We start from the raw sequence: 23,080 nt of genomic DNA, 5'->3' as shown, positions 1-23,080 counted from the left end.
ATATTGATTTAGAATTATAGTGCTGAGTGCCATTCATTAGCCGGTGCTAGCGTGGCAACGACGCCACAAAACTGTTACATTCGAGACCCCATTCTTCCTCGCTTGGAAGAAAAAGCACACACAAGGAAAAACTGAGGAGTGATACATGATCACAGCATTTATAGTCAAAGGGCTGCATCCCTTTTATGTTGAGTCGCCATCATTTAGGTAGGTGTTACATTAGAGGGGAAAGTATTATTAAAAATGATAGCGATGTTTGTTTATTCCCAGGAAGAGGACCAGGGCGCTCAACCCAAAGTACACACTCTCTTCCAGGGACAGCTTCATCTTAATACCTGCATGGTACAAGGTCGAAAAGGAAAACTGAATGAGGAGCTAACAACTGTAGGGAAAGTTGCACTGACAAGTCTCCAAATATCATTATCTCACAGTAACGGCACACTACATTCTTGAAGGGGAAATAAGAAAGAAAGTTCTAACAACAAAAACAGTATACGAATCACAGACAGAGCCAGGTGTTGCTAGATTTCATTTCACTTATGCTTCTGTCCTAAATTTGCCTCAATACTCACTTTTTTGTCTTGATGTAAGAACCGTTTGGAATTTCCATTACTTGATGTTGGAATGATTTCTTGAACAGTGCCCTGCTATTCAGCCAGCTTGGAGCAGTGAGAAAGCCAATAGAGAGGGAACGGTAAGAAAGAAGAGTTTGCGTAATTCTTTCTTTCCTATGAGTGCTATGACTGTAAAGATGAAAATTTCCTTTCTTTCCTTCTTCGTTATGTAACTCTGAAAATGTATTCTTTCTCAAACAGACTTGCTGGATCTGACTGAGGAAGATTTCAGAAAGGGAGAAGACTTCATCCATCTGATGAGAATTTTGTACACCAAATTTTTTCTTCAAAAAATGCCTGTGGTCAGATTACCAATTCTTCAAAAGCTTGGGAAGCACTTCACAGTTGTAGAGGATTCACCGTCTTTCCTACATTTAGATAGGTGGGCAAATGCATTTTTGTCTCAGTGCATGCATTGTTTTAGTTTGGCAGGGTCGCCGCTAGCTTAGCTTAGCATAATGATTGGAATCCTTTGTTGCCAGCTAGCATGTCCTGAGTAAAAGTTGTTAAAAAAAACAAAAACAAAAACCCACCTAATTGCTTCTTGTGGCCTGCGTATTAACAAACAAATAGCGATGCAGATTAAGACTAGGCGATTTCCCGACAGATATGGACTTGGGACTATATTGGGGTGAAACACAGGCGAAGCACTGCTACTTGGGCGCAGAGATATCACGCAACACCTGAAATCCGTCAACATACCGGCGTGACCTGTATCTTTGCTTTTGGATTGTGTTTATTTTGAGAAGTTACAGCAAACATGGTAAATAATCACTTACTCTGTGGACAGCTGTCCATTGGGTCCATTCGGCGTGGGGCGTTTTTTTCCAGTTTACCTTATCGCACCGGAAAAAAAAGTTGAGGACTACAGGATGGATCAATGGAGGCCACAAAGCACATCAACATGTACAGGCCACAAGAAGTAATTAGGTGTTGTTGTTTTTTTTTTATTTTTTTTATCCCTTTTACTCAGGACATGCTAGCTGGCCACAAAGGATTCCATTCATTATGCTAAGCTAAGCTATGCGCTGAGACAAAAATGCATTTGCCCACCTATCTAAATGTAGGAAAGACGGTGAATAAGCCCTATTTCAAAAAACGGTGGAGTGTTCCTTTAAGCAGGCGGGGAAAACCTGTCCAAGCGATACCTGGTAAATAAATTTTTTAAAGAAGGAAAGAAAAAAATATGCTTGATATCTTCCTTGTTTTTAATAAATATTTGTCTTCAGAGGGATGACATCAGAAGCTTTCTTGAGGAGGCCACTGCATTGGACGCATGCTTTAAACACAACGTTGGGGACAGCAGCACTGTCTGGCTCCAGATAAAAGAAAAGCTGATGGCGGAACATCAAAAAGTCAAAATCTTGCTCTGTCTCTTGCCAAGAGGGGATTGTGGACAAGAAGAAGCTGACAATGAATTGAAAAATGAAATCCACAGACAGCAGTAGACCATTGTGTAATGTTTGGGACTCGTAATGAAAAGAAATAAACAAGTAGAGTGGACGACTCGTTCACAACGTTATCAACACTTCCTTTACTCTTCTTCTTTTACACTTTTTTAACAGCGGATAATTCTCTCTCATAGCCTCTAGCGGACTGGTTCGCTATTGCAGTCTATGAACACTAACACAGAACATAACAAATTGTCAATTGAGACCAAAGTGGATGCAGAGATAAATATGTACCAAGACATGCCTTCTACAATGACTTCTGAAAACATTGCCTCTTCATATTTATGTGTGCAGGCCTCTTCAAATCTAAGTAAAAGGGTTTTCTCCACTGCTGGAGACATATTTGCCCTGAAAGGTCTCATATATTTCCAGAAAATGGATGTTGATCTTTCTAAATAAAACTGTTAAGCACTGTTGGCCCCGTACATTTGCACCCTTACAAATATGTCCTCTACGTTTATTTTTAAAATATATATTTCTTTATTTGGTTGCAGCCATCAAGTGTTGTGTGTTAAACTTTAATTCAATTTAATTGTACAGTTTTGCACATACCACTCTTAAAGAGTACACACATTTTATGTAGCCTAGTGCTGATTTTTGGGTCCCACTTTATATTAAGTGGCTTTAACTACTATGTACTAACATTGAAATTAATAATTTGATACAATGGACTTATTGTGTACATACATGTTTTTACATTGTACTTATATTTTAAAAATACCTGCTTGTAATTACAGCTGTAATTAATTTATGCAATTACATTTGTAATTACACTGTTGACCTGTCCCTTACACCTTAAACCACCCTTAAACCTACCCATACCAGCACACCTGTCCCTAACCTTACCCGTATCACACCTCAATAGCAGAAAAAGTATTTTACAATACAATATGAACACAATAAGTACATTGTACTTATTTGTCTAAGTACATAGTACTTAAAGCCACTTAATATAAAGTGGGACTGATTTTTGTTTTATTTTATTCAGCTGCAAATAATGGAATAAAATAAATATGTGTAATAAATAAATGTTTGGCGTTTTTTTTTTTTACCACATTGGAATCAAAATTGGGAATCGATAAGAATCTGAATCAATAAGCGGAATCGGAGTCAATCAAATTCGAACGATACCCAATCACCTCTGACATTTTAGGAAAAGGCCAATGAAAATTATGGAATTTGCATGCGCCATAGTCAGACATACAGGTGTAAAAGGAGCACGCTGGCCCACTCATTCAGATGTTATTCGGAGCTGAATCAAGTGTCTTCTATACATAAGCACATTTCCATTCGCCTCATTGAGAAGGACTGCTGGTTTTACGGCACAGAAAAGCGGTCTCTTTCCACACCTCACATGGATAAGAGATTGACCTTCCCCTGCGTATTTCAGTGATCCAAAAGAGCAAGCACTCGTGGAGAGCATCTTTTTAAAGATGCCTTTCTGCCTGTGTGTTTCTGGGTGCAGTCGATATCTCTCGTCCTCGGGCGGCCACAACCTTTGTCCCATGTGTTTTGGTCACACTCACACTGGGACAGCATTCGTGGATGCTTCATGTCCTCACTGCGAGAACATGACAATGGCAACACTCTTTTCTAGTAAAAGTAGTCACCTCATCTGCTCCGCATTCCGGGACTTTCTGTAATGCATGAGGCAGCTTGTGCTCAGGGTGAGCTAGTGCTACAGATGTGTCCACGACTGGCTGGGGTGTCGTGTGCAACGGGCATGCAGCGCCGGGCTCCTGGGCAGGACCTTGACTGCAGTGGCACATCAACTGTCCTGACACGTGTTGTCTAACTCCAAGAGTTCAGAATGTCTTTAAATGTCAATCCCAATGCATCTTTCTCGTTATCTACATGTATATTAAAATCACCAACAATTAGGGATTTATCTGCAGACAGTCCTAACTCTGATAGAATGTCAGCAAATTCTTTGATAAAGTCTGCATGGTGCCCTGGTGGCCTGCATACAGTAGCCAGCACAAATCTCAAACGTGATTTATCATTTGCACTCGATATTGTTATATTAAACCCCAACACTTCAAAAGAATTATATTTGAAACTAAACTTCTCAGTAATAAACATGAACCAGACGAGGTTCATATTTATAACTCTTGGCGGTGGACTCATTTAAAGTAATGAAATTGTTTATAGGTTTGACAGGTTTCTGTCAAACACAACATCTAGGTTACAGTCTGAAATCATATCAATAACAATAAGTGCTTTTGAAGTAAGGGATCGAATATTCAGCAACCCAAGCTTTATCATTTGTTCATTTGTATTTTATCTGTTTTTTATTTGTTTAATTTGTGTAATTTGTTTGGAAGTTTTTTGTTTTTCCTAATTCGGGGAACAGACACAGTCTCTATATGATGATATCTAGGTGAAAGAGTCTCTATGTGATGGGATTTATCTGACCTTGGTGACGTGAGGCCGCTAGCAGACGGTCGGTTAAGCCAGTCTGTCTGCTTCCTGACCTGAGGCCCAGATTGTCATGTTTGAGCTCTAAGACTATGAGCCATATTACTAGAGAGAAGAGCCATCCCAGCAGGGATGAATACCATCTCTTTTCAACAGGTCAGGTTTGCCCCAAAATTTTTTCCAATTGTCTATGAATTCTATATTATTTTGCGGACACCACTTAGACAACCAGCCATTGAGTGAACACAATCTACTAACTATCTCATCACTCCTGGGAGCCAGAGCAAATTACAGTGCTTGACATCGTACTTGCGAGTTCACACACCTCTTTAACGTTAATTGTTAATGATCTCCGACTGGCGAAGTCGAACATCATTAGTGCCGACGTGAATAATAATCTTAGAGAATTTACGATTAGCATTAGCCAGCACTTTTAAATGTGTTTGATGTCAGGCGCTCTGGCTCCCGGCAAACATGTGACTATGGTGGCTGGTGTCTCTATTTTCACGTTCCGTGTAATAGAATCGCTAATAACTAGGGCACATCCAACAGGATTCTCAGTGGGTGTTTCACTGAGTGGGGACAATCTATTTGTTATGGTAATCGGAACAGAGGAGCAGTGTTTTGTCCCGCGACTATACTATACGGGCTCTACTTCAGCCGGAACCGAACAATGTACAGTGTTCACTAAACTAGTCGCATCCAAAGCAGTATCTAAAGCCTTTGCACTCTTACAATTAACCTCAATTAAAGTTTGGATGCGTGTATGTAGTTCTGAAATCTTCTCCGTCAGCCTGACTATCTCCCTGTATTTATCACATGTAAATCCTGTGCTGACAGAGAAGGCTATGCTATACATGTTACATGAAGTGCAAGTGACAATCAGAGGAGAAGATGACATGACTCTGGCCGTGTTTGTTGACTGATCCTACTCACTACAGATGGATTTGTAAAAGGCGTGAGTGAAATAAATAAATAAATAAAGAGGCACGGATGGCACGCTAACAGGCTAGCGAATTACTAGCGTGTTGTGCTAGTAACGATTTAGATTGAAGCTAGCGAGGTCTGGTTAATATGTAATGTTGTGTAAGTTATATTTAGCTGTATAAACAACAGGGAATGATAGATTCCTCATCATCATAAATAATGATTCAAATATATACAAAGATATACGAAGCTACAGATGCAAACCAACTCGGCAGAGGCATTACTAACATCCTATTTTTGATATCAGCAGGATCCCCTCAAAGGCCATTGAACAAATATATTTGCACATTCCTGTGTGGATCATGCAGCAATTAGCAAATCCTTTGTATGCTAATATTGACTGACTTTCTCTGCAGCAAACACTTTGTTATCCAAACTCAAGACACGTGTGTAAAATGACAAATAGCTAAATTAATTCTAGACCTGCTGATGAAACCAAACAGTGTGTTTGTTTCTTGTCATATTCAATTACCCAGGGTTTAGTTTATTTAGGTTTTCATAATTGAAATCACATTCTTGAACGCTGATGAGCAAAGCAAATTATGCGAATGACTTGACTGCACTGAATGTGGATCATGGCGTAGAATTAATTAAGAAGCCATATTGCTCTCTCTCTCTCTCTCTCTCTCTCTCTCTCTCTCTCTCTCTCTGTATGTGTGTGTGTGTACTCTGAAAGGGACCATCTGCTTAGTGTGACACTAATGAAGTGAGGGAAATTGCAGGACAATAGCTCAGTCTCTTTCACTGACGCAGTGGGCGGCTCAGGCATATTTCTCCTGCTCTGCTCAGGATGGCTTCACTCTGTCTCACTGTGGTGGCATGTCTAAAACACGTCCAGCCACAGGTACAATACAAAACACACACACACACACACACACACACACACACACACACACACACACACACACATGCACGCGCACACACACACACACACACACACACACACACACACACACACACACACACACACACACACACACACACACACACACACACACACACACACACACACACTTTTTTGTTTGTTTTGCTATACTTGTGAGGACTCTCCATATAGGCGTAATGGTTTTTATACTGTACAAACTGTATGTTCTCTCCCCTTACACTGCCCCTATCCCTAAACCTGCCCAACACACACACACACACACACACACACACACACACACACACACACACACACACACACACACACACACACACACACACACACACACACACACTGCCCCTATCCCTAAACCTACCTATCACAGGAAACATTCTGCATTTTTACATTTTTAACAAATCATGTTTTTTAAGCTTTTTGAATTATGAGGACTCATGAAATGTCCTCATAAACCACGTTTAAGTTGTAATACCAGTGTAATACATGTCATTATACAGATTTGTGTCCTCATGAATCACATAAACAAGAGCACACACACACACACACACACACACACACACACACACACACACACACACACACACACACACACACACACACACACACACACACACACACACATACACACACACTGTAAGTGCAGCATAGACTTCTATTGTGTTATGTAAAATAATAATTACTTTTAAAATTATATTTACTTCTTAATTTATAAATTATATAATTGTGTGTTTATGTATAATAAAGTATATAATAAATATTAGAAAATTTGATTAGGTAAAAGGTTTGGATTTTTTGAATAGTAAAAAAATATGTACTATTTTGGGATTTAATCATGGGATTTTTTTTTTTTTTACAGTAAAGTTAAAACATTCTCCTCTACAAGCCACACGGGTTGCAGTATTATTCCCTAATGGTTATAAAAGAAAAATCAGGTCACACTGTTGTAACATGTACTCAACTGCACATTTGCATTTCTCTTACAGATTTGCTGGGGAGTGAAGCAACTGAACTGACTCTCCAACGCAAAGTAAACTGAATTGCCAAGATATATATTCTGACAAGAGAAGTGGTGAATGGCTCCTGTGGTGTTACTGTAACAACCTGGCCTGAAGCAAAACAAACAAGTCAAATGTGTCTTTAATGTGAATATAATAACAGCATATAAGAGTCAAATCAGTAGCTTTCTGTGCCAAATCCACAGTAAGCCCCATTTACATGCGGATCTTAACTGCTTTATGTTTAATGTGATTCTGTTAGTTCACAGAAAGGGGAACAATCAGCTTTGACAGTAGTTCAACAGTGTGAGCGGTTTGCATGTCACCAGTTCAGATGAAGACATTTGCAAATTTCATAAAAATGCAAAGTGCTTTTGAGTCAGTTATTTTCATATACAGAAGTTGCTGAGAGTACATTTATTTATTTATTTATTTATTTATCTTTGTGTATACAATACTGTTCAAATGCTTGAGTCAGTACAATGTTTTTTAATGAAACTAATACTTGGATTCAGCAAGGATGCGTTCATTTAAACGAAAAAAATACATTAATGTTACAAAAGATTTCTATTACAAATGAGTGTTTTTCTTTTGAACTTTTCAAAGAATCCTTAACAAAAAATATTACTAACAATGATTTATTACAATACTATTACCTTAAATATTTCATTGTTCTTATTTACATATTTTATAAATATTCCACAAACGTATTAAGCAGAGCAATGGGTGTTTAACTTCCTCTTAATCTCCATACAGGCATGGGTCAGTCAGGCCACAAGAGATTGCACTGTCAGTGTTTAACAGTCTCGTGCGTGGAGATCTTTCAGCCGCTGTTGTGTTTGTCATTCTCTCGCCCGTCATGCCTCCGTCCTCATGCAGACAGCCACGCTAACCTTGTTTTTATTTTCGCTCTCTGCTTTTAGAGGCGCAGAGCTGATTATTAGCTCTCCTCGCTTCCAAAGAGGCCTTTTTTCTCAGAGATTTGAGAAAGCGTCTCTCTCTTATGAGCTGAAGGATAAGGCTACTGTTATGCAAATGATGAGTCCTGCTACTAATAGGGTCTTTATACCGAAGATTTTAATTCCCTTTTTCAGTAAATGGTTGCAAGTAGAAGTTTTCTCTTTTTTTTCAATGCCCAAACAGGATAAATACATCAGTCTTTTGCACCGAGGGAGAGGCTTCAGGGTGGCGGTGCTTGCGTACTGTAGAGTGCAAGTTTGGACCCTTTTTAGTTTGTTTAGGGGGCGTTTAGGGGGGCATTGGCGTTGTACGACAAAAGCACAATGACCTTATTCATTCAAGGCTGATTTCAACAAGAGAAGCAAAATAGCTGTCTTTTATGATACAAGAAACATCTTGTATAGGTACCTTGTCTATTACAAGTAATATGCGCAGAATGATGTTACAACAATTTTTACAGGATGATCCAAGGCCATTTAACGAATACCATAGTACTACCATGGTATTTTTTTTAAATATATTAACCATATATCATGCCACTTTATTTTAAGTGCCTTTGTTACAGTGTTCCAAAGCAATGCATCCTAAATGATAGATAGATAGATAGATAGACAGACAGACAGACAGACAGACAGACAGACAGACAGACAGACAGACAGACAGACAGACAGACAGACAGACCGACCGACGATAGACAGACAGACAGACAGACAGATGATAGATAGATAGATAGATAGATAGACAGACAGACAGACAGACAGACAGACAGACAGACAGACAGACAGACAGACAGACGATAGACAGACAGACAGAGAGAGAGAGAGAGACAGACAGACAGACAGACGATAGATAGATAGATAGATAGATAGATAGATAGATAGATAGATAGATAGATAGATAGATAGATAGATAGATAGATAGATAGATAGACAGACAGACGACAGACAGACAGACAGACAGACAGACAGACAGACGATAGATAGATAGTCAGACAGACAGACAGACAGACAGACAAGAGATAGATAGATAGACAGACTGACAGATGACAGACAGACAGACAGACAGACAGACGGACGATAGATAGATAGATAGATAGATAGATAGATAGATAGATAGATAGATAGATAGATAGATAGATAGATAGATAGATAGTAGGGGTGTAACGGTACGTGTATTCGTACCGAACCGTTTCGGTACAGGGCTTTCGGTTCGGTGCACGTGTGTACCGAATGACTGAATGCAATATTTTGTGTGCGGAACATAGGTACATTTTCGTGTTTCCACACGAACATATTAAGTGGCGGAAGTCTCCGCGTTCAGCGCAAATCCCGCCCTGCAGCTGATTCTAGTTTTACCAGTGTTTTACCCATAGACAGTAGGTTTTACCCGTCGTCACTGTAACCTAAACCAATGAAATAGACTGCAGGGCGAAAAAAAGCTTTTCCGCTCTGCGTGCGCCGCCGCACTCTCCGTTCCGTGTGTGTGTGTGTGTGTGTGTCGGCCCGCTGCGCTCTCTGCTCAATGTTCGAGTCCGTGTTTGCGCTGCGCGTTCTGCTCTGTCGTTAACGGCCCAAACACTCCAATCATGTACCGATCACGCACTGGAAAAGCAAAGTCCGCTCAAATAAGGTGAAATTTCTCAGTTGTACACTTCTATTTGCTGAGCTGGTATAGTTATATATATTTGAGGAATTGCAATTTATAACAGCAAATTGTGCAATTAATTAGTTCATTTTTGTTATCGATTCCCAGCCTTAATTTTTAAATATGAGCAGGCCTACAAGCTGGGATTGGTAATGCTGCACTGTAATCATAGTTATTTATTTATATTTTTCATTATATTTTATTATGTGATATTGGTTTGAGACTGAGAGTATTTTATTTAGTGGAGAACTTTGCAGCAGTATTTTATTTATTATTTTCTTTCTTTTTTTTATTTTATATATATGTTATTATATTTTATTAAAAAGTGTTTAAAAAAGTGTAAACAAACTGTTAAAAAAAAGTTTATAGTAATAAACAACCTGCAGTTTAATGTTTGCATTTCTTTCCCTTACTGTACCGAAAATAAACCGAACCGTGACTTTAAAACCGAGGTACGTACCGAACCGTGATTTTTGTGTACCGTTACACCCCTAATAGATAGACATACAGACAGATAGAGACAGACAGACAGACAGACAGACGGACGATAGATAGATAGATAGATAGATAGATAGATAGATAGATAGATAGATAGATAGATAGATAGATAGATAGAGACAGACAGACAGACAGACATACAGACGATAGATAGATAGATAGACAGATGATAGATAGATAGATAGATAGATAGATAGATAGATAGATAGACAGACAGACAGATAGAGACAGACAGACAGACAGACAGACGGACGATAGATAGATAGATAGATAGATAGATAGATAGATAGATAGATAGATAGATAGATAGATAGAGACAGATAGACAGACAGACAGACAGACAGACAGACATACAGACGATAGATAGATAGATAGACAGATAGACAGACTGATAGAGACAGACAGACAGACAGACACAGACAGACAGACGATAGATCGATAGACAGACAGATAGAAACAGACAGACAGACGATAGATAGATAGATAGATAGACAGACAGATGAGACAGACAGACAGACGATAGATAGATAGATAGATAGACAGACAGACAGACAGACAGACAGACAGACAGATGATAGATAGATAGACAGACAGACAGATGATAGATAGATAGATAGATAGATAGATAGATAGATAGATAGATAGATAGATAGATAGATAGATAGATAGATAGACAGACAGATAGGCGATAGACAGACAGACAGACAGACAGACAGATAGATAGATAGATAGATAGATAGATAGATAGATAGATAGATAGATAGATAGATAGATAGATAGATAGATAGATAGATAGATAGATAGATAGATAGATAGATAGATATTTGCACGCTGAAGTAGTGTCATTCTCTTAATGGAGTCTGGTTGTGGATGTGGCGGGCAGGTTGGCTCATGTCTCATGCAAAGCGTCATGGGGTTTATGGGTGGAAAAAGTTCCTTGGGGTCTTTCTTTCGTGACCGCAGGTAACTCTGTTTTGCCTAAATTCCTTTCTGCTGTGTCTCACGGGAGGGAGGAATCTATATGGAGAGCAGCACAAAATTCTGATTAAAGCCTAAATAAAGAATATTATTGATCTTGTGTTGCCTAGAGCTGTGTTTAAGTGTGACTATATAAAGAACAGTTCTTTAATTCTGTGCGGCATTCAGTGCCACAATGCTATATGATGTATTCTGACAGCTTTGTCAAGCAAAAGAAAGCTTTCGGCTAGCCCTTCTACCTGCTTTTTACCACGGTGAATTGGTTAGCAAGGCCTGGAGAGCAGGAAAAATGGTTGAAAGGGATAAATAAAATTCAACGTAACACACACACGCACATATTTTACACATATAATAAATTATTGATTTTGGAAAGTAAAATATTCTAAATAATAATAAAATATTATGCCATACTAAATAAGAAGCTTTTATGATATTATTCCACTTATGCCACCTTGATGTGTTTTGCTTTATGTCACCCAAAACATATCAGAAATTATATTATACATTATACATATACATATTACATATATTCATCATAGATGTGTATTATTACAAATCAAGTGATTATGTGTATGTCTTGCATTTTAATGTATCCAGACAAGAAAGTAATATAATGCCATTGACCCAAAAGTCAAAGGTATATATTGTACACACTCATAAACTCTTAAATGAAATATTATATAAACCAAAGCCATTATAGAACCCTACATATACATAACACATAACATAACATATACATAATATAACATACTTTTAAGATTATTATGTTATGTGTTATGTATATGTATATACTTACTTTTAAGATTAGAAGTACAGTATAGTGTACTTCTAATCTTAAAGGTATGTTATATTATGTATAATAGTATGTTATATTATGTATATGTTATTCCCCTTCTGAGTCCCTTTTTTTTTAAGTATGGTGTACGTCTTTTTCACAAGGAAATTCAAGAGTGCTAATGTAATCATGGGTTCACAGACTTGCATGACTGACAGCCCATATATGCAGGACTTGGTTGGCGGTTTTCAGAGAAGCATAAGGGCATGACCCATCCTGGAGTCAAGTTAGTTGGAACTTGGAAATAAAACCAGTGCTTGAGGCTCAAACTGTTCACATAACCTCCTCCCCTCCTCCCCTTCCAGGCTACAACTGTACTCGGCCCCCAAACCATGTAAATACCACTGTCTGTCACGTCATCACACCGCTGTAGGTTATACACAACGGAGCATCAATATTGTGAAACATTTTGGTCAATTTAAACAGCTATTGTGGGACAGTACAAGTATCTTGATAATATATAATAAATAATGATATGATAATATTTATATATACTTGCATCAAATTCATTTTGATGAGAAAGGGTCCCCTTGTGAAAAAGAAATGTGCTGATTTATATTGAATGTGCACTTGTATTGTAAATGACAAGACTCGGGAGACTATAGGGAAATATCAAAACTACACACAACATAACACAAATGAGAACGGACCGAGAATGAGGGAGAACACAGAGTATAAACATATACTAACATGATTATACAGAACAGGTGAACGTGATGACTAATTAAACAAATTGGGAATTTTTTTTGTCAAATGACAGGGAAGGGGAAGATAGAAACAAACCAATGATAAAAGGACCATAGCTGTGACAATAATATTAACAAAATGAAAGGTGAATTAAGTGTACTTAAAGAGAATACACTTCAAAGTCTTAATTAACACACGTAAAGGGTTAGTTTGCCAAAATTATGAAAATTATGCCATAATTTACTCAGCCTCATTTGTTCCAAACTCGTAAGACATTTCATTCATCCTCGGAACACAAATGTCCCTTCATAGACAACGCAACTACCACTTAACGCACATTCAAACAGTTCATAAAGAGATTGTAAAACTAATCCATATGTGTGACGGCACAAACCCATAGCACTTCAGCCCGCCAAAACGGGATACCCATCTATAAGCGGGCTGAGAATGCTATTTTCTCGGGGTCGGCTCAAGTGCAGCACGGTGGCACGGCCAGCTACTCAATGCTCATTCCCGTTATCTTAGGGAACCGAGATTACGTTAGTAACCAAACAAAAACTTTAGCCATATATAACTCTTTTGATAAGGTTCACTCTAATTGCGCCACTCTTTAGGTGACGCTATAAAGACGCAATCGAACAGCGCCGTGCTACAAGCATAGAAAGAAAGACCGTCCTACGAGCCCCGGCCTAGGACACTCGAGGTTAAGGGCCCTGAAAGGCAGCAAGGCAGCCTGAAAACACAAGGTTCAGGTCACGAGGACGTACAACAAGGTCGAGAACTGGTTTAGACAGACAGGACCCGTGCTTGGAGATCAGGGACGTCCAAGTTATAAAATCTGGACCAGCCGGCCGCCACACAGATGTTCTCATACTCCACTGGACCAGACCCAGGAGGAGGCCATGCCCCTGGTGGAGTTGGCTCTCACTCCAATGGGGCACTGTAGGCCCACAGAAGCATAAGCTAACGCAATTGCATCCACTATCCAGTGTGATAACCTTTGCTTCGTGACTGGGTTCTCTTTAGTACGGCCTCCGAAGCTCACAAAATACTACGCTGATTGACAGATCTGGCCAGAGCGCTCGACATATACTCTTAGAGTCCGAACCGGGCAGACTAAGTGCAACCCCTGCTCTTCCCAGAACGGAGTAAAGAGCAGGTTAGGCACAGAGCCATGTCTCGGTTTGAGGATGACTTTGCAGTCGTTTGGCCCAAACTCAAGGCAGGACGCGCTCACCGAGAGCGCCTGCAAACCACCCAGTCGCTTGAATGATGCTAAAGCTAGCGGAAGGGCAGTCTTAAGCGAAAGACTCGGCTGACTGCGGCTTAAAGAGTGGGCCTCAGAGATCCCTGATGAACGTGGACAGGTCCCAAGTCGAAATAGCACAGGGACAAGGCGGATTCAGCCTTCTGGCCCCTTCAAGAACCATATCACTAAGTCGTTCCTGTCGAGCCAGTCATCGAGTTATTTCAGGATGCGCACTCCTTTCTGTTTTAAGAGGGCTGCATCCACGCACTTCGAGAAATGGAAGGACAGTACACTAGTAAGCCACCCCTTCAGACGAGAATCTTAAGAACGGTCTGTGATATGTAAGTAAGCATCTTCCTGATCCACTGACAAATCCCAATCCCCTAGACAAAACTGCAAGAGGATTTGTTTTAATGGGAACATCTTTGATGGCCATTTCATCAAGCTGTGGTTCAGATGTTGCAGATCGAGGATGGAAAAAGCCAAACTCGCTGTGAGCTGGTGAGCTACGCCCCCCTCCGCCAGTAAGATCTCTACTTCAGACCGGAAGAGATGCGTATCGCTGCCCTGTACTAAAGTCTGGACCACAGCCTTGAATCAGGGAGGTCTGCGAACAAATTGAAGCGAGTAACCTTGTTTGAATGTGTTCAGCTTGACACACACAATGGCTTCCCAACCCTGAGCCCGGATGGCAAGGGGCTTAAGCGTTTCGGGCGGCAGATCTCTGCACTGAGGCAGGGGGCTGACGCTCTCATTGTTGAGAAGTTTTTTTTAAGGGGTTTGGTTTTTATTTTGTCCACCCAGAACACCCTATCAACCACATATTAACAAACTGAATGTCTGAATCTCCATTCATACCTGTATCTCCCTCCGATTCCATCATGAAGTCAAAGCTTTGTTTGTTATTTCTCAAACAAAGCTGAGGGCTGATGGCTGTTTAACACTGACAGAAACTCTGGCATCTTTTATTTATTACTGCACACTCCAAACTATGCAGCACTTCATTGCGTGTCCATGTGTGTGTGTGTTGTTGTTGTTGTAGTTCAGGCCTAGAGCTGCAGTTATATATAGACTCAACAGTCGCATTCCAGGTTTCTTTTCACAAGTTGACAGCTTTTATTAGCTAGATTACACAAGTACAACATAAATTAAAACATGATCCCTACATTCAAAAATCTAGGCTGTTTTGAAGGGTTCCTTGGTGGTTATTATGCTTTAATTTCTAAGATAGTCCATATATGGAGTTTTCCCACCAGTTTTATTGTAAAAACCATCATTCTGTATCATTCACGTGGTGCTGGATGAGTTACACGCCAAACTTTATAATGTTTAGGGGTTTGTTCAAAACTGTGTTTCCTACTTACTCCCGACACCCCTATTTAAAGTCATTCACAGTGAATGCTGATGTCTGTTTGATAAGAGAGCAGATAACTCTACAGTAGCTCATTGCTGTCCAAAGTGACAGACAGTGAATGACAAGCGACCTGGAGGTCAGGACAGAGACGTAGGTATGTGTTAAAGGGGTGGTTTACTGCTTTTTTTCTTTGATTGTGTTTATGGGGTGCAATATAACATGTCTTTGTTTTTTTGTTTTTTATTAAGCCTTATTTTTCATAAATTTCACCTTTATTGTAAGCAGCTTTCTCCACTGTCATTTGAACGACCGGTTGACTTCCTGATTCTATGAAACCACTCCCTCAGAAACAGGCAATGGGCTCAGATTGGTTAGTTGGGCCGGTGTGTTGTAATTGGCTAAACTGCGTAGTGCACGTTGTCCGGAAACTTCACGCCAATTACCTTTACCGACGAAAGTTGCATGTGCTCCGGTCAAATGTAAATAATGGTATCGTATCCGTTCAAGCAGTCAAGCAGAACCTCCCCAAACACGGCTCTTACAAAACGTTTCTGAATGGTAATTTTTTTTTAATTATGATTCTATCCTATTATAATATAATTTCGATACGCTGGAATTTTCAAGCTTTTGAGATACGGTTTTCTCCTGATTATACATTTAATATAACTGAATAAATGACTGAGTAATACCGCAGCTGAAGTTTGCTGTTGCGATTACATATAATTTTTTGAACTTTATACACGTTTGTCTTATACACACAAAATAGCATCGAACTAAGTGGCTAGTGGCTACTATAAACAAACGTTGGCATTGGTTTACGTTCTTGATCAAATCGAAAAATTACGTCATAAAGTATACATGGGAAATACATTTACAAAATTAGTACATAATTACAAATTCAGGTTCAAAATGTTTGTACGCGTTTCGTCACAGACACACAAAATAGCATAACTAAGTGGCTATAACGGCAGCGCTGGCATTTGTTTACGTCCTTGATAAAACTAAAACATTATGTCTGAAATTATACATGCAAATATATTTAAAATTATTAAGTCTTACTTACAGGTTGTGGCCCAACAACGACTGCCTCTGGGTTTAAAGTTGGAACTGCTTCATGTTTTAGTAACAGTTTCTTGTTTAATCCGGCATTGCATTCGTGGAGATTCTGGAAGCTGTCTTCCGTAAAATGCGCAGCACAGAGAGCTAAATTACGATTGTAATTTTCAGGAACATAATCAAACATTCATTTTAGCCATTGTTGACGAACTACAGCGTCCATAGGAAGCCCGAACACAGAAGACCTGACAGCTGGGTTAAGATAACACACTTAAGACGGCATGGCTACAACTCTCCACTAACTCTTCCTCTTCGACAAAGCTGCAGAAATATGGCCATGCCCCTTTTTTTGCATATTCCGGAGGGAGGGTTGATGTAAATGTATGGGTTAGTTACGTATAAAACCCGGGAAGTATCTTGTTGTAGTCCCATTCGAGTTGTTTTTGTAGGCATTAAAGTTCCTGATTTTTAAAAGACGATATCTCTGCTTACGTTGAACTTTCAGCGCAGCAACTTTGCAGATACTGTTCATGCACCAACAGCAACATTACACACTATTTAAAATGAAAAAAGTTAAATTGCAATCAACCACCCCTTTAATGAATACAATGGGAAGAAAATGGGAAATAACATAGGCTCAATGGAAAAACATGTGTTTACCTATATTTTTGCAAAACTCCATAATACATATACATAATATAATACCTATACATACTGTTCACTTCTGATTCCAGCTGAAATGAACACTAGTGGCAGTAAAAACCAACAAACCAACAAGATCAGTTGCTAGGGGAACTCAGACATATTTAGGTTTCAGCGCCATAGAGAAACATTAGAAGATCCGAAGCTCTCATCGGTTTGATGGTGTTTATGCTACAAAAATGGTAAAACGATCTGCTTGGGGTGCTTGCAACACTGATTCTGAGGATGGGCAATGGAAATATTTTTTACAGACTAACATTAGTGCATGATTGTTCAGCTGTTATGCAGCTGGTTCACATGGTGTGTTAATCTAATGATGTTGGCGCAGTAACTGGTTGTCTAAGGATTCAACACCAATCCCAATGAAGACGAAAAAGTTTATTTTCTGGTTGTCTCATTTAGTTACAATTAAAGTTAGTGAGTCCATGCTAACGTACAAACCCACATAGCAACATTGTGACGGCCCAGATCCGGCCCACATCTGGCACATGTGGAATGATGATCTGGCCCACAAGCAGCGTGAACTGACGGCCCTTGGGTGGCTCACTCCTGTTTGCCAGATCTGGGGCGCAAGCAGGCCATAGCAATGCCACATCTCAGCCAAGAGCAAAGAATTAAACCTGTTCAGTTGTTTAATAGGTACGACGATAACCTTTCTTGTGGAGCACGACACGACGGCCACCCATAACTCTTGATAACTTTTATTACCTTAACACAAGTACCGTAACACACTCAATATATGTTTCACACATTTCCTATGCATTCCAATGCTACCGTAGAGAACCTAATACTACATCCCCCTTTCCCAAATAAGTCTCCTTCTCTTTTCATATTTAAGGGGGGCTAAATAAACTTGAAATGAAGAAATAGTTATCTTCTCTAAATAACAATTCTGTAAAATTTGAACAATACCACAATGCTTTTTTTTATACAACCAAATGACAGCAAACATGTTCCATATCTTTTTCTCTCTAGACTAGAAGGATGGGGTAGACTGCCCAAAACCTTCAACTGAGTGTGGGGATTATTCTGCCCCATTGACCACTCAGTATTAATCCAGGGTATCTCTAACTACATTCAAAGTCCTTTAGATACCCAGGAGGAACTCTAACCCTGGAAGGATAACGTCTTGAACATTGTGAAGTCTGTAGGCAGACCTTCTGAATTTCTGGCGTGACAGTTGAACTTGCAGTGAGTGGAGATGCACTTATCTCTGTCGGGTCTGGAAGATCAGAAGATATCACAGGAGCTTTTGGAGTTGGTGAGAGGTGAAATCTATTTCTCCTCAATGTACCTCTGGGTGTTTCTACAAGGTAAGATCTGGGTGTGCCAGCAGTAGACACAACAGTACCCCTTTCCTTAGTGTCTTTGACCCAGACATGTTCACCTGGTTGCAAATGTGTCATGTCATGTGCTTTGTGTCTTCGGTCGAAATTTTGTTTCTGTTTACGTCTGTATGTCAGTTCTTTCTTTTTCAGTATTTCCAAATCTGCACACTTTGGACTGAGCTGAGACGGAATCATAGGAACTAGTGTCCTTATTTTCCTTCCCATGAGGAGCTCGGCAGGACTGTATCCATTGGCAAGAGGAGATGCTCGGTAAGCCATAAGTACAATGTAGGGATCACTTGACTTTTTGAGGTTTTTGATTGTCCTCACAGCTCGTTCCGCTTCTCTATTGCTTTGTGGAAAATGAGGACTCGACGTTACATGGTTGAAACCCCAGTCCTGTGAAAACACACAGAAACTCTCCGAAGCAAATTGTGGCCCATTGTCCGAGCACACTACCTCTGGGACTCAGTGACATGCAAAAATGGATCTGAAGTGTTCAACCACTGCTTCAGAAGTTGTCGACGTCAGTTTGGCAACTTCAAAGAACCTAGAAAAGTAGTCCACAATGACCAAGTACTGCTCCAACTGTAGACCACGGCCTGGTCAGAAATTCAGTAGGCAGCATTGTTTCTCTGAGATTTGTACTCTCACGTGTACATGTGTCACAGTTCTCAATCATTTTTGTTACCTATTTAAACCCAGCCACCAAACTGACTGTTTAGCTCTCTCCCTGCACTTTGTTACACCAAGATGTCCCTCATGCAGTTTCCTCAGTATCTCATCTCGGAGGGACGTTGGAATTACATTCCTGATTCCATTCAATAATAGACCATTTTGCACAGAAAGTTCTCCTGATAATGACAAGTAAGGCTGGAAAGCTTTGTCAATGGAGAATTTGTCTGGCCATCCTTCCACACAGTATTTCTTTAACTGCTGGAGTATGGAATCATTGTCTTGGTGTTCTTGTATCTCTCTCAGTCTTTTTTTCTGTAGCCGGTAAACTTAACAGAATCAGCGTACAAATTGACGTCTTCTTCGGAAAGCCCTTCTGCCACACTGCTTATGGGAGCTCTAGACAACACATCTGCTGCTGCAATGTTTTGCCAGCCACATGCGACATGGTGTATGAGAACCTCAAAAGACGCATACGAAGCTGCTGAATACATGGAGGGAGTTCATCCAACTTCTTTGATCTAAACAGAGGAACTAGGGGTTTGTGATCCGTCTCAATGTGGACATTTTTCCCAATGAGAAACTATCAGTGGCCCATGTGGAAGCCAGTGTCTCCTTCTCAATTTGCGCGCATCGCTGCTCCGTACTTCTGAGAGACTTTGAAGCATACACCACGGGTTTCCATACGTTGTCTGCTTGCTTCTGAAGGAGAACAGCTCCCAGCCCATATGAAGAGGCATCTACAGAAACAACTGTATCCTTGTTTGTATCATACAGTGCCAAACCTGGAGGTGTTGTCAGTTCCTCTTTGATTTTCTCAAAGGCCTCTTGCTGTTGTGATCCCCAGACCCACATGTTGGACTTTCTCAGTAAATCTCTGAGTGGTTGTGTTTTATCAGTCATATGTGGTAAGAATTTACCAAGGTGGTTGACCATTCCCAAAAAACGCCTACTTTCACTTACATTACGTGGTTGTGTCATGGCTTTTATTGCTCCCACCTTATCTGGGCCTGCACTCACCCCTGACGCCTCGATGATTTGTCCAAGAAATTTTATTTTCTTCTTGGAAAACTCACATTTCTCAATGAGTGTGACTCCTGATTCTTGAAGTCTCGAGAGCGCCTTCTTCAGCCTCTCGTCGTGTCCACTCTGTGTTGATCCCCAAACGAGTACATCATCCATTTGACACACAACTCCTTCCAGTCCCTCAAGAATTCTTGACATGCATTTTTGGAAGTGCTTTGGTGCAGAGGAGATTCCAAAGCATAGGCGGTTATAACAGTATCGGCCAAATGGAGTTATAAAGGTGGTGAGTAAACAAGATTCCTTTGAAAGTGGAGTCTGCCAAAGGCCAGCATCGGCATCAAGCTTAGAAAACACTTTGGCGCCTGCAAGTTGTCCTAATGTGATCTCTACAGAAGGGAGAGGATGTTTTTCCCTCATAACTGACTTATTCAGTTCAGTGAGATCTGTGCAAATTCTCACTTTCCCTGTCCGCTTTGGCACCATGACCATGGGAGCACACCATTCCGTTGGCTCCTCCATCTTTGAAATTACCCCTTGCTGTTCCATTCTGTATAATTCTTCCTTCACCTTTAGTAGGAGAGGGAGGGAAATGCACGTAGGTGTTGAAAGAGAAAAGGGTTTTGCTCCTGACATCAGCACAATGCAGTACTCACTCTCCATTTTGCCTAAACCACTGAAGAGTTTTGGAAACTCCCTTTCCACTCTATCTTTTGTGATTAAGCTGACATCATCCAGCCTGGCTACCCGCTGAAGTGCTGCGACGCTGATCGGCCTAGCAATGGCATGTGCAATCCTTCAACAACATAAATGTCCTGTTTTGTACATTTATTGTGCTTGCTGAGGGTCGCTGTGAATTTCCCTTTTACCTTCAGTGACATTCCACCTGGCCCCTGAAGAATTTTCCCCGGATGTTTCCGCTTGTTGAACTGGCCTTGGTTATACAGCGTCACATGAACAACTGTAACGTCAGCTCCAGTGTCAATTTTGAACGCTGCATCGAAATTGTAAATTTTTATGTCAGTCATCCATGGACTTCCTTCCACATTAGCCGTTACTGTGCCAAGGAATGCCATATCCTCATTGGATAGCGTGGCTATTTTCACCTCGTATACTTTCTTTGAAAGTATCGCTGTCTGCCTCGTGTCTGCCTCGCTGTGACTGCTGCTGCTGTGAGTTTGTTTGCTGCGTCTAAGCCTCGTATTAGCTTCGTATTTCTTTCTGTTTTGAACCATCATTTATTATAAATTCTAGTTGTTTATACTACTAAATACATCTTACTCAACATCTCAGATTAACCTGGCATTGCTAGCTTCCGTTATTGTCAGCACAATACGCTAACTCGCTAGCCTTTTAACGCACCACCCGTGCGCTCAGTTATTTATTTTTCTCTCGCGCGCCCGCGCCTTTGAGTTCATAAAAGCCCAGGTGAGTAAGAATCAGTCAACAAACACGGTGAGTAATGTCTTCTCCTGTTATTGTCACCTGCACTTCATGTCACATGTTTACCATAGCCTTCTCTGTCGGCAATATAGGATTTATATGTGATAAATGCAAGGAGACAGTCAGGCTGACGGAGAAGATTTCAGAACTAGAGACACGCATCCAAACTTTAATCGAGAATAGTAAGAAGAGTGCTAGAGCTTTAGATACTATTTTGGATGCGCCTAGCCTAGTGAACTCTTTACATGAGTCGGTTCCGGCTGAAGTAGAGCCCGTGCAGCAGGGCAGATGGGTGACAGTGAGAGATCGCTGTAGTCGCGGATCAAAAAACCCCTTTTCCGTTCCGATAACAAATCGATTTGCCCCGCTCAGTGAAACACCCACTGAGAATTATTCTGATTGTGCCCTAGTTATTGGCGATTCTATTACACGGAACGTGAAAATAGAGACACCAGCCACCATAGTCACATGTTTGCCGGGAGCCAGAGCGCCTGACATCAAAGCAAATTTGAAAGTGCTGGCTAATGCTAAACGTAAATTCTCTAAGATTATTATTCACGTCGGCACTAATGATGTTCGACTTCGCCAGTCGGAGATCACCAAAATTAATATTAAAGAGGTGTGTGAACTCGCAAGTACGATGTCAAGCACTGTAATTTGCTCTGGCCCCCTTCCTGTTCGCCGGAGTGATGAGATAGTTAGTAGATTGTGTTCACTCAATGGCTGGCTGTCTGGGTGGTGTCCGCAGAATAATATAGAATTCATAGACAATTGGAAAAGTTTTTGGGGCAAACCTGACCTGTTGAAAAGAGATGGTATTCATCCCTCCTGGGATGGTGCTGCTCTTCTCTCTAGTAATTTGGCTCATAGTCTTAGAGCTAAAACATGACAATCTGGGCCTCAGGTCAGGAAGCAGACAGACTGGCTTACCCGACCGTCTGCTAGCGGCCTCACGTCACCAAGGTCAGATAAATCCCATCACATAGAGCCTCTTTCACCGAGATATCATCATATAGAGACTGTGTCTGTTCCCCGAACTTGGAAATCCAAAATACGTTCAAACCCATCTAAGGTTAAAAATTTAATTGATGTTCAACAAATAAAAAACAGATATAATACAAATGAGCAAATGATAAAGCTTGGGTTGCTGAATATTCGATCTCTTACTTCAAAAGCGCTAATAGTTAATGATATGATTACAGATTATAACCTAGATGTGCTGTGTTTAACAGAAACCTGGCTAAAACCAAACGATTACATTGCTTTAAATGAGTCAACCCCACAAGATTACGGTTATAAA

This window comes from Phoxinus phoxinus, assembly GCF_949152265.1.
Source record: "Phoxinus phoxinus genome assembly, chromosome: 25".
Classification (NCBI taxonomy): Eukaryota; Metazoa; Chordata; class Actinopteri; order Cypriniformes; family Leuciscidae; genus Phoxinus; species Phoxinus phoxinus.
Note: the sequence above shows the minus strand (reverse complement) of the source record.